Source organism: Arvicanthis niloticus, chromosome 5, assembly GCF_011762505.2.
Source record: "Arvicanthis niloticus isolate mArvNil1 chromosome 5, mArvNil1.pat.X, whole genome shotgun sequence".
Taxonomy (NCBI): domain Eukaryota; kingdom Metazoa; phylum Chordata; class Mammalia; order Rodentia; family Muridae; genus Arvicanthis; species Arvicanthis niloticus.
Genome location: NC_047662.1, coordinates 74851083 through 74863448, shown reverse-complemented (window position 1 = coordinate 74863448; position 12366 = coordinate 74851083). Strand labels below are relative to the sequence as shown.

At 40.0% G+C, this 12366-nt stretch overlaps 1 pseudogene across 1 annotated transcript; it reads right to left on the bottom strand.

Annotated features, from left to right (window-relative positions):
• Positions 1-645: 645 nt before the first annotated feature.
• On the bottom strand, positions 646-12087 carry LOC117708750 (alpha-enolase pseudogene; annotated as a pseudogene). The gene is made up of 2 exons (XR_013110248.1): positions 12036-12087; positions 646-2888 (listed from the first exon to the last, which is right to left on the bottom strand). The product of XR_013110248.1 is annotated as an alpha-enolase pseudogene (transcript).
• Between the last annotated feature and the right edge of the window lie 279 nt (positions 12088-12366).

Sequence of the window (12366 nt, the reverse complement as noted above, 5' to 3'; positions counted from 1 at the left end):
TCAACTGAGGGAATTTTACTGGCCAAGGAATTTTTTTTTTAATGATCAGTATGTTTAGCTATCAGGGAAATGCAAATCAAAACAACTTTGAACTTCTATTTTCTAACTGTCAGAATGGCTAAGGTCAAAAATACAAGTGACAGCTCATTTCAACAAGTATTTGGGGCAAGGGAACTTTCCTTCATTGGTGGGAGTGTAAATATGTACAACCACTTAAGAAGTCAATATGGCAGTTTTTCACAAAATTGAGAATTGATCTACCTCAAGACCCTAGACTGCTATACTACTCCTGGACATATACCCAAAGGATATTCTATTCTATCACAAAAACATTTGCTCAACTATGTTCACAGCATCTATATTCATAATAGCCAGACACTAGAAACAACCTTGATGTCACTCAATGGAAGAATGAATAAAGAAAATGTAGTACATTTTCACAATGTAGTATTACTCACCTGTTAAAAGAAATGACACAACTTAAACTTACTATTTTACAAACTTATTTTTAATTAACATAATTGAAAATGGAAACCCATCCTAAACAGTCAGCAATAACATTCAATTATGTTTAATTATGAGCATGATCATTCTACAAATATGACTGTTGTTGGAACGATTATGGTTTTGTATAGACTCCAGTGATATTAAGATAAATGTATGAAAATTATTTTGAACTATGAATTTTATTCCAACTAGAACTTGTGATTCTTATAGAATATTTTTTTCTTAAAAGGTCTAACATTATACATACAACTCAAATTTTAAATATTTGCTCATTTATTTTATGTATGTGAGAACACTGTCTCTTTCTTCAGACACACCAGGAGAGGGCATCATATCCCATTACAGATGGTTGTGAGCCACCATGTGGTTTCTGGGAATTGAACTCAGGACCTATGGAAGAGCAGACAGTGCTCTTAACTGCTGAGCCATCTCTCCAGCCCCACAACTCAAATCGTTATGTGTATGCATTTAGATTTAAATGTTCACCTATGTAAATGCAGCGTAGTATTTCCTTTGCCATTTTCTTGAAAGTTGTAAATGTTTGCAAAAAAGCTAATAATGGATGTTGAGAATACAGATCATTGGTATAATAACACTTACCATGTATGAGATCCTAAGTTCAAGTTCCAACAGCCTTCCTCTGAAAAACTTTTATAATTTGCATGTAATGTAAAATGTCTCTTTATGAGTTAATACCGTGACTTCAGGGTTTTTGTGTGTTTGTTTGTTGGGTTTTGTTGTTGTTGTTGTTGTTGTTGCTTTTTGGTTTTTGCGGCTTTTGTTTTTGCATGTAAACCACTGGGGGAGTCTTAATGTTGGGCACCCTAGAAGTTGATTGCACTGGAGTTCTGAGGGCTCCAGACACTAGCTGGGAAGTCAGGTGACAGAACAATGATTCAGACTAATCACATGATTACAAAGCTGGGGTCTCCAGCAGGGTTCTGATGGTCAGGTGTGGACGGCTAAGGAAGCAGTGACTTGGAAGGTGCAAGCACTGGGCCGGCCTTGAGCCACCTGATGACATCAGTGACCGAGGACCTAAGAACCTGGTGATTCCAGGGATCTCCAGTACATGCTTTCCTTGGCCAGGGTGGGTTCCTAAAGGACCTGCCAGCAAACTTGGCTTTGTTGCGCGGGTCCTCCTCGAGTCTAAGGATCTGATTGTGCTTGGCCAGCACTCAGATCGGCAAGGGACACCAGTCTTGATCTGCCCAGTGCAGAGACCCACCATCAGGATGTTGATGAAAGTGTCCTCAGTCTCCCCAGATCGATGGGACCCAGTGACTCCCCAGCCATTGCACTGGGCCAGCTTACATGCCTGCAGAGACTTGATCACTGAGCCGATCTGGTTCACTTTGAGCAGGACTTCTCCCCTGCAGCCTTTGGCAATCCGATTAGGGTTGGTCACTGTGAGGTCATCACATACCACCTGGATGCCTGCTCTAGCCACCTGGCTGCCTGGAAGCATCCCAGTCGTCCTGGTCAGAGGTCTTCAATAGACACCACTGGGTAGTCCTGGATGAAGGACTTGCACAGGTCAGCCAGCTGGTAGGCTGTGATGTACCTGTTGGGATCATCTGGAGACTTGAAGTCCAGGTCATACTTGCCAGACCTGCAGAACTCGGAGGCAACCACATCCATGCCGATGATAACCTGGTCAGTGTAGCTGGCCTTTGTAATTGCAGTCTTGAGCAGCTCCAGGGCTTCTTTGTTCTCCAGGATGTTAGGTGCAAATCCACCCTCATCACCCACATTGGTGACGTCCTGTCCTTCCCATTCTTCTTGATGGCGTTCTTCAGGTTGTGGTAAACCTCTGCTCCAATGCGCATGGCTTCCCGGAAAGAGGATACCCTCACAGGCAGGATCATGAACTCTTGCATGGCCAGCTTGTTGCCAGCATGAGAACCACTGTTGATCCCATTGAAAGCTGGGACAGGCAGGATAACTTCAGGGTTGCCGATCAAGTCAGCAATCTGACAATAAAGGGACACCCCCTTTTCCACAGCACCAGCTTTGCAGACAGCCAGGGACACTCCCAGGATGGCATTTGCACCAAATTTAGATTTATTCTCAGTGCTTTCCATATCAATCATCAGCTGGTCAATCTTCTCTTGCTCCACAACATTCACTTTCTTGCTAACCAGAGCAGGTGCAATAGTGTTATTGATGTTCGCAACAACCTGTGACTCACCCTTCCCCATGAAGCCGGGTCTTATTGTCTCGGAGTTTAGGGCTTCATAGACGCCAGTGGACGCACCGTTCGGCACTGCAGCTCAGAAGAGATATTTGCTGTGTACAGATCCACCTCAACAGTGGGATTCCCACGGGAGTCTGGCATGGATCTTGAGAATAGACATGATGAACTTCTGGCAGTCGGATAGCTGCGAAGGAAGGAAAGAGGGTTCTGTAGACACCGAAGAGAGCATTAAGGACAGACATGAGTGCGAAGCTGTACCGGAGCAACATTAGTGACTTCAGTTATAAGGAGAACATTTCATTTCAGAGGGATTCTCCTCTCACGGTACCACTAGCTATATGCTATTTAACTATAACTGTAAATGTAAATACAACTACTATAACAATAACCATAACTATGTATGTTGATAGCAATTGATTCACCCAGGTAATATTTTTTGCTCAAGGAAGAATTCACTGGGTACAGTTTTGGGTAAGATTTATAGTGCTCTTTTATCATGACATTCAAGGATTCAAAGTCCCGGTGTCTCTAACATCTTCAAATGGGTCTTACAGTTGCCTAAGGATGCTGTACTCAGTGATACTTGGTAGTTGATATCTAATACTGTATTTGGAAGCAATACATACAATTTGTCATTTAAATTAAATTAAACCATACCTCAATGATGTGACTACATGGAAACATGGAATCGTCATTGAATTGTGTACAAAATGAAGAAGAAATGGTTTGGATATTCATCTATAAGTTTCTACCTTAAAATAATATATTGTGACAATAGTAGATTTGGGACAAAGCATGTAAATTATGTCTCTAGCAATTCCTAGATGTAATTGTTTCTACAAACGGATAGCACTTGGTTAATTGCACCTTATATTTTGGGGAGGGAAATGTATGGAGCACCATAATTAAACTAGTGCCATCAAGCTTTGCAAGTCACGATACACATGATTAAGCTGATTTCTTATGAATATTAATCTAGGATGTCTTTATTATTAATCAGTTGTCCAAGGTTAAGCCAATCTATATAATTAATGTTGAATTTCAAACTATGGAGGTAAAGTCAGTCCTAAGCTCATTTTAATCCTCCCTCCTCATACTGAAGAAGAAATTAAGGAGCTAGAGATATGTCTCATCATATCTCCAATTTAAAGCATACACTACTATTGCAGAGGACCTGGGTTCACTTCTTAACACCCACTCCAGGATGTCTGTCACTCCAATATTAACTGCATACATTTGCACATACCTACACATAGAGAGAAACAAACATATAGTAATTGAAAATGAAAAGAAGGTAGCAGACCACTTGCTGCAGCCTATTCTTCCTCTCTGCCCCAGTTTGCAGTCCCTCTTTTGCAGCCTACCTTCCTTATCCTATCCCTTTGTCTCACCCAGCAACACCATAGACATTCTTCTCTTTAGCAACCCACTGGTCATATGGGCCAGCAAATCAAATCTTCATACTAAACTCAGCTTGCCATTTTAATGTGAACCCTCTTAGCTCCCTGTCCTTATCTATTCCCAATACCTAGAAAAAAATTTTACCCATTCTTCCAGAGTTTACAACTTGCAGGAATTAAAAAATGTTCTGTACCAGGGACCAAACCACTGCCTAAGATCCAGAAAGGGTAAAAAAAGGGGAGGGGGGAGAAAGAATAAAAAAAAAAACCACCATTTGGTAAAATTTAAAGAGATGACCACCTTTTGGCTGGGGCAGACACCTAGCTTGTCTGCTCCAGTGAAGACACCACATCCTGAGCCATCCTAGAGGAATCAGTGCACTCAGAGCAGCAGGATTTCAGGATCCCAGAGGCAGCCTGAGTCCCAGCAGTTCTTCTACCCAGGAGCTCAGGATCACAGAGACATCTGGACTCTGAGGAGTTCTGACATAAACAAGATAACTGGAAAGACAGTTTCTAGTCAGAGACAATGAGTGCAGGTAGCACTAGAGTTAACCAGATTGCAAAAGGCAAGCACAAGAACATAAGCAACAGAAACCAAAGTTACTTGGCATCATCAGAATCCAGTTCTCCCACCATAAAAAGCACTGGACACCCATCACACTGGAAAAGCAGGATTCAGATTTAAAATCACTTCTGATAATGATGATAGAGGACTTTAAGAGGGATGCAAATAAGTCCCTTAAAGAAGTACGGGAGAATACAGGTAAACAGGTAGAAGCCCTTAAAGAGGAAACACAAAAAAAAATCCCTTAAAGAACTCCAAGAAAACATAAACAGGTGAAAGAATTAAACAAAACCATCCAGGATCTAAAAATGGAAGTAGAAACAATAAAGAAATCTCAAAGGGATACTACCCTGGAGATAGAAAACCTAGGAAAGAAATCAGGAGTCATAGATGCAAGCATCGCCAACAGAATACAAGAGATAGAAGAGAAAATCTCAGGTGCAGAAGATACCATGGAAAACATTGACACAACTGTCAAAAAAAAAAAGGCAAAGTGAAAAAATCTCCTAACCCAAAACATCCAGGAAATCAAGAACATAATGAGAAGAACAAACCTAAGGATAATAGGAAAATGAGAGTGAAGATTCCAAACTTAAAGGTCCAGTAAACACTTTCAACAAAATTATAGAGGAAAATTTCCCTAACCTAAAGAAAGAGATGTCCATGGACATACAAGAAGCCTATAGAATGCCAAATAGACTAGACCAGAAAAGAAATTCCTCCCATCACATAATAATCAAAACATCAAATGCACAAAACAAAGAAAAGATACTAAAAGCAGTAAGGAAAAAAGGTCAAGTAACATATAAAGGCAGACCTATAGGAATTAGACCAGACTTCTCACCAGAGACTATAACAGCCAGAAGATCCTGGACTGATATCATACAGACCCTAAGAGAACACAAATACCAGCCCAGACTACTATACCCAGCAAAGCTCTCAATCATTATAGATGGAGAAACCAAGATATTCCATGACAAAACCAAATTTACACAATATCTTTCCACAAATCCAGAACTTCAAAGGATAATTTATGGAAAACTCCAACACAAGGAAGGAAACTAGAAAAGGCAAGAAAGTAATCTTCCAACAACCCTAAAAGAAGATAGATACACAAACATAATTCCACTTCTTATAACAAAAATAACAGAAAGCAACAATCATTTTTCTTTAATATCTCTTAACATCAATGGACTCAACTCCCCAGTAAAAAGACATAGACTATCAGACTGGATATATAAACAGGACCCAGAATTTTGCTGCATATAGGAAAGGCACCTCAGTGACAAAGACAGACACTACTTCACAGTAAAAGGATGGAAAACAATTTTTCAAGCAAATGGTCCCAAGAAACAAGCTGGAGTAGCCATTATAATATCAAATAAAATCTACTTTCAACCAAAAGTAATAAAAAAAGATAAGGAAGGACACTTTGTACTTATAAAAGGAAAAATCTACCAAGATGAACTCTCAATCTGAACATCTGTGCTCCAAATGCAAGGGCACCCATATACATAAAAGAAACTTTATTAAAGCTCAAAGCACACATTGCACCTCATACAATAATAGTGGAAGATTTCAACACTACACTCTCAACAATGGGCAAATCATGGAAACAGAAACTAAAGAGAGACACAATGATATTAACAGAACTTATGAAGCAAATGGATTTAACATATATCTATAGAATATTTCACCCTAAAACAAAAGAATATACCTTTTTCTCAGTACCTTATGGTACCTTCTCTGAAATTGACCATATAATTGGTCATAAAACAGGCCTCAACACATACAAAAAGATTGAAATAATCCCTTGCATTCCATCAGATCACCACAGACTAAGGCTGGTCTTTAATAATGACAAAAACAATGGGAAGCCCACATACACATGGAAACTGAACAATGTTCTACTCAATGATGACTTGGTCAAGAAAGAAATAAAGAAAGAAATTAAAGACTTTTTAGAATTTAATAAAAATGAGGACACATCCTACCAAAACTTGTGGGACTCCATGAAAGCAGTGCTAAGAGGAAAACTCATAGCTCTAAGTGCCTACAGAAAGAAACTGGAGAGAGCATACGCTAACAACTTGACAGCACACCTGAAAGCTCTAGAACAAAAAGAGGCAAATACATCCAAGAGGAGTAGATGGCAGGAAATAACCAAACTCAGGGCTGAAATCAACCAAGTAGAAAACAAAGAGAACTATACAAAATATCAACAAAATTACAGAAGACAAAATCACATTTTCTAGGTTGTGAATGTTATCTTCTTTCTCCAGTTTCAAGGAAACTATTCCAAACATAGACTGAGCACTTTCAGTAAGCAGGATTGTCACCATATACTGATATCAATTTGGTATATCCTTGCACAAATGTGATCTTTGATACACAATTGAGTTATAAAAATTGAATAATAAGAAATTGTAATAAAGTGAAGGTGGATTCTAATGAAGCTTGAGACCAAAACTAAGCTGTCCAAATCTATTGTTTATATGTGGACTTAATTTCACCAGGACTGCTTGCTCAGTTTAACATAAATCCAGGAGGGTAGAAAAGGCTACTTTCACATGAAGAAATATGAACTGAAATTCAGAGACACTGGAAGAAAAAGTATAACTCTAATGTTTCTACAAGAGAAAACTTATTTCATTAATGGTCTTTGTGATTCATAGCAACTACCCTGTGACAGGTTCAGGTGTAATATACAAAAGAATTTTCTTTATAGCAGAAGACGGCAAGAAAGTTGTTTTTTTTTTTTGTTTTTTTTTTTTTTTTTTGGTTTTGTTTTGTTTTTTCAGGCTGAAGAATGGCAACAGAATCACTGACATCTCCAAACATGGGATGCTACTGGGCTTGCAAGCATTCCTCCTGAATGTTCTTAGCACTCTGAGGCTGGAGGGTACAGTCACAGATTCAAAGTGTCCTCCAAAGACAGCAGGAGTGATGGGTTCTATGCTCTACTTTAGATCAATGGGTTCTCTGTTCACAGAGTACAAATGTGGCCTGGCGAGATAAGGCATTTGAAAAAGATACTGGGCATTATCTTCACAATGCCTGCCCTCCATTCTCCCCACCTATCTTTTCCTACTGCTCTAATGATTTGTAAAGATGAGAAAAACCTGGATCCATTCCTGGATCCTCTGTCAGTCCACACTGAACTACATACTTTTAGACCCTAACCAATTGTTTTGCAGTGTGTATGTTTCTTCTAGCTGTCAATAATCAGAATTCCAGAAGAACAGGATGGGAAAACATTATTTTCTCCTAATGCAGTCATTTCACTGGAATGTTCTACTGGAGCATCCTTCATTAGTGTGAGTTATAGCCTGCTTATAAGCTGGTGTCTAAGGAAAACCTTCACCCCCTACTGGTGAGTGTTTATCATATAGGTAGGTACTCTACATGCTACCAAAGGAGAAAGGTTAACAGCAACCCAGATACAAACCTTTTGATCTACGATGATGACCTGCATGTAAAATGTGCTAATGGAATAGAGGAATGAAGCTTTTGGTAGTGACCAAGCAAGATCTGGTTGGATTTAGTGTCCACTATGTAAGATGGAACCCAGCTCCTACACTGCTTGGATGGTAAAGATCCTGAGACTAGCTACAACAGGGACCAGAGGGAAAAACAAATATCACTGTTCTGATAAAATTCTGTAGTAATAAATTGGATCCCAATTCACATGTCACTGTCTTGCTTTGCCATCATCAGAGATGCTTCCTTCTGCAGAATAAGTACAGAGACTCACATCTGGACAATGTATACAGAGTGAGAAACCTTGAAATGCTTGGTCCTAAATGTGATGCCTGTCTGTTCATGGCTTAGGGAACTCTGTGAGAGAAGAGGCAGAGAATATAAGAGCGTGAGGAGATGAAGGACACTAAGAAATAAGGTCTTCTAGATACAACAGGACTGATGAAAATATGAACTCACAGAGTTTGTGATAGTATGCACAGGGCCTGCACAGGTCTAGAACAGATAGGCCAAAGCTGAGAGGGAAATAGACCCAAATCCCCATCTCTAGCCCAGAAGATATCTCCAACTGATAAAATCACTTGCAAATGAGAAGAGTCGCTCTTCCTCCATTCCCCTTTAGAAAAGAGTAGACCTCCAAAAGATAACAGCCAAACATGACGAAATAAGATACAGTAAGAGAAGGAAAAAATTCTCATATTGAGGCTGGACAAGGCAAACCCATAGAAGGAAGAGTCACAAAAGCAGATAAAATAGTCAAAAGACATACTTGTTCCCTTGGTAGGAGTCTCATGAAAACACCAAACTAACAATTTCAGCACATCCACAGAGGACCTAGCGCAGATCTTTACAGGCCTTGTTCTTGTTTTTTCAGTCTCCATGAGCCCATATGATCCCTGCATAGTTGATTCAAGCAGACATGTTCTCCTGCTATCCTCTATTCTCTCTGCCTCCTTCAGTCTCCCTGTCTTCATGAGTTTCCCTGAGCTCCAAGGAAAGGAACCCAATGGAGACCTCTAATGTAATTTCTTTCTGCATAATTTCTGGCTCTGGGTCTCTGCACCTGCTCCCATCTCCTACCTGAGGAAGCCTCTCTGGTGAGGACTGGACAAGCTATGATCTATAAATATAGCAGAATATCATTAGAAATAATTTCTTTTTCTTTTCCTTTTTTGTTTTTCTTCTCTTCCTTTTTTTGATTTTGATTTGTTTGATTCTGCCCTACATCTGTAGGTTATCTTGTTTCTAGTTCCTGGTCATGCAGGGAGCTTCCTTTCATGGTATGGGTCTCAAGTTAACCAAACATTGGTTGGCCACTCCCACAAGTTATATGTCACCATTGCCTCACCACAGCTTGCAAGAAGGACAGATTGCACACCAAATGTTGTGAGGCTGGGTTGTTGCCTGGGTTTCCTTGTCTGTAGCCTACAGAGTACCCTCCACACCAAAGAAACTAGAGTGGAGAATGAAAGAGTCCATGCATGATCCAGATCAACCTCTCTGTGTTCTATGGGCTACATGGATGTTGTGCTTGGCAATGGGGCCCAGCTGTGAGGTTTTGGAGAGGGACCTTCAGTTCTAACATCAGCTTGAGTTGTTTAGGGATCTTCACGGGACTCCCTCACCAACCATTCAAATGAATGCAACTGAGTCCCACCACTAGAAGCCCTACCAGGCTGCAAAAAAATATCCAGTTCAGAGTCTGCATCATCCATGACTAGCAGTCCTCACTAGAGTCATCATCACAGATTCCAGGCAGTTTCCACTGCACTAGATTTCCATACTGCATCCAAATGCTCACCAACTCCAGCACTCTCTCCCTGCATTCTTTCCCATCTTTCACCTGATCCCTCATCCCTATCCACCCCTAGTCCACCCATAAAATCTACTGTATTCCCCATTTCCTGGGAGATCCATGTTATCCAACCCAACTCCCTAGAGCCCTTTTCTTTACTTAACCTTTCTGGGTCTGTGGTTTGTAGCACGATTATCATTTAGTTAATAGCTACTATCCACGTATAAGTGAATACATATTATTATATCTGTTTTTTGGTGTCTGGGTTACCTCACCCAGGATAATTTTTTCTAGTTGCTTTTATTTGCCTACATATTTCTTGATGTAATTTTTTAACAGCTGAGTAATGCTCCACTGTATAAAAATACCATGTTTTCCTTATCCATTTTTTCACTTGAAGAACCACTGGGGGGTTTTTTCCAGTTAGTTTCTGGCTATTATGGGATGGAGGGGGTGGTTCTGATGCACTGATTGGAAATCTGCATGTGAATGCTGAAGGTCTTGTTCACCAATTGGTTCTTGATGGATCAATGAAGATTCCAGCAGCCAATGGCTGGGCAGAAGAAGCAGGACATCCAGATTCCTGTAAGCAGGCTAGGAGATATAGGAGGGGAAAGAGATTCTCTTGAGAGGGAGAGAGAGCCATCAGCCATTTGAGATCTTGGGTGGAGTGTCCATTGGTCACTTCCTCAGGTGGGCTATTAGAAACACAACTAGGCTGAGGGCAGATTTAGAGGTGTTAAGCTAAGAGTAAAGGTAACTGAGCAACTAAGCTGAGGGAAGAGTTAGAGGTGTGGATCTGGTAAGGGCATGTTAGCCATGGGAGGCTTAGAAGAGCCCAGCCACTGAGCCATAAGGCAAGTTTAAAATGAGCTCTCTCTCTCTCTCTCTATCTCTCTGTCTCTCTCTCTCTCTCTCTCTCTCTCTCTCTCTCTCTCTCTCTCTCTCTCTCTCTCATCTTTCATCTGGGTATCCAAGGGAATCAGGGCAGTGGTTGGTAACACACACTCCACTGGAGCTTAAAGTGGGGTAGTAGAAACCATACATTACAATGAATAAAGTTGCAATGAACATAGTTGAGCAAATGTCCTTGTGGTAGAATGAAACATTCTTTGGGTATATGTCCAAAAGCAGTACAGCTAAATCTTGAGGGGGATTGAGTTCTGATTTTTCTGAGGAACTGCCATGTTGCTTTCCATAGTGTTTGTACAGCACTCCCATCCGCAGTTTTCCCCTTATTTCACATCCTTGCCAGCATGAGCTATAACTTGTGTTACTGATCTTAGCCATACAAACAGGTATAGATGGAATTGGTTTGCTTTTATTTTTACAAGAGCCGATAGTTATGGGACCTTGGATATTTTAGAGTGTGTCAATTTTTAAACAGACTAAGTATTTTAAAGAGACTGAGCATTTGAAGACCTTGGATTTTTAAAGACTGGGATTTTTAAAAGCTGGAATGTGATATTATATAGTGATATTGACACTAATATGAAATCTTAGGGATAAACCAGAAAGAAAAGGCTATGTCTTAATAATATACTGGTGTGCCAAGTTGACAAAGGGTCAATTTTTCTAGTTAGTATTTTTGTTTTGGTCTGTTTTGGAGGGGGTTTGTTTGTTTGTTTGGTTTGGTTTTTTGTTTTGTTTTATCTTCTTGACATAAGCTAAAGTCATCTGAAAAGATGAAGCTTCAATTAAGGAAATAGGTCCACTGGCAAATCTGTCAGACATTTTCTTGATTAATAGTTAACATGAGAAGACATACCCCAGCATAGATGGTGCTCTCTCTGGGCAGGTGATGCTGGGTTGTATAACAAACCAGGCTGAGCAAGTTATGGGGAACAAGTCAATAAGCTACACTCCTCCATGGCCTCTGCATCTGTTCCTGTCTCCAGATGTCTGCTGTGATTTCTTGCATTGGCTCTCATGATGATGACTAAAGACAAATGAATCTTCCCCTCTCTAAGTTGTTTTTGTCCTACTGGTCTTAACACAATGAAAGAAACCCAAGTAGAACAAAAATGCTGTGTGTCAACTCTATGCCTAGATGCATTTACATGGGGAGACAGTGAACATTGGTCTTACCTGATTTGCCATTTGAAGAACCAGAAGGTCACCCATGCCAGGAAACTCAGGCTGACAAGGCAAGTTAGAGCTGTTTGATGTCAATAAAATTAGAGTAGAAAAGAACACAGAATATATTTAACTTCTGAAGAATGTAGCTGGCAAACATTTTTTTCTGATATTTTCTTTACTCTGAAAAGTTAATCTCTTAGGAAGTAAATGGTTAGAATCATAATTCTGTGGATAAGAAGAACCAATTTTATCTGGAGAAGGTGCTGGAACTTAAAAGACATGTTTTGATATGTACTAGCCACAGAAGATATCTTTTAATTCTATCAAGAATAGTTTTGTA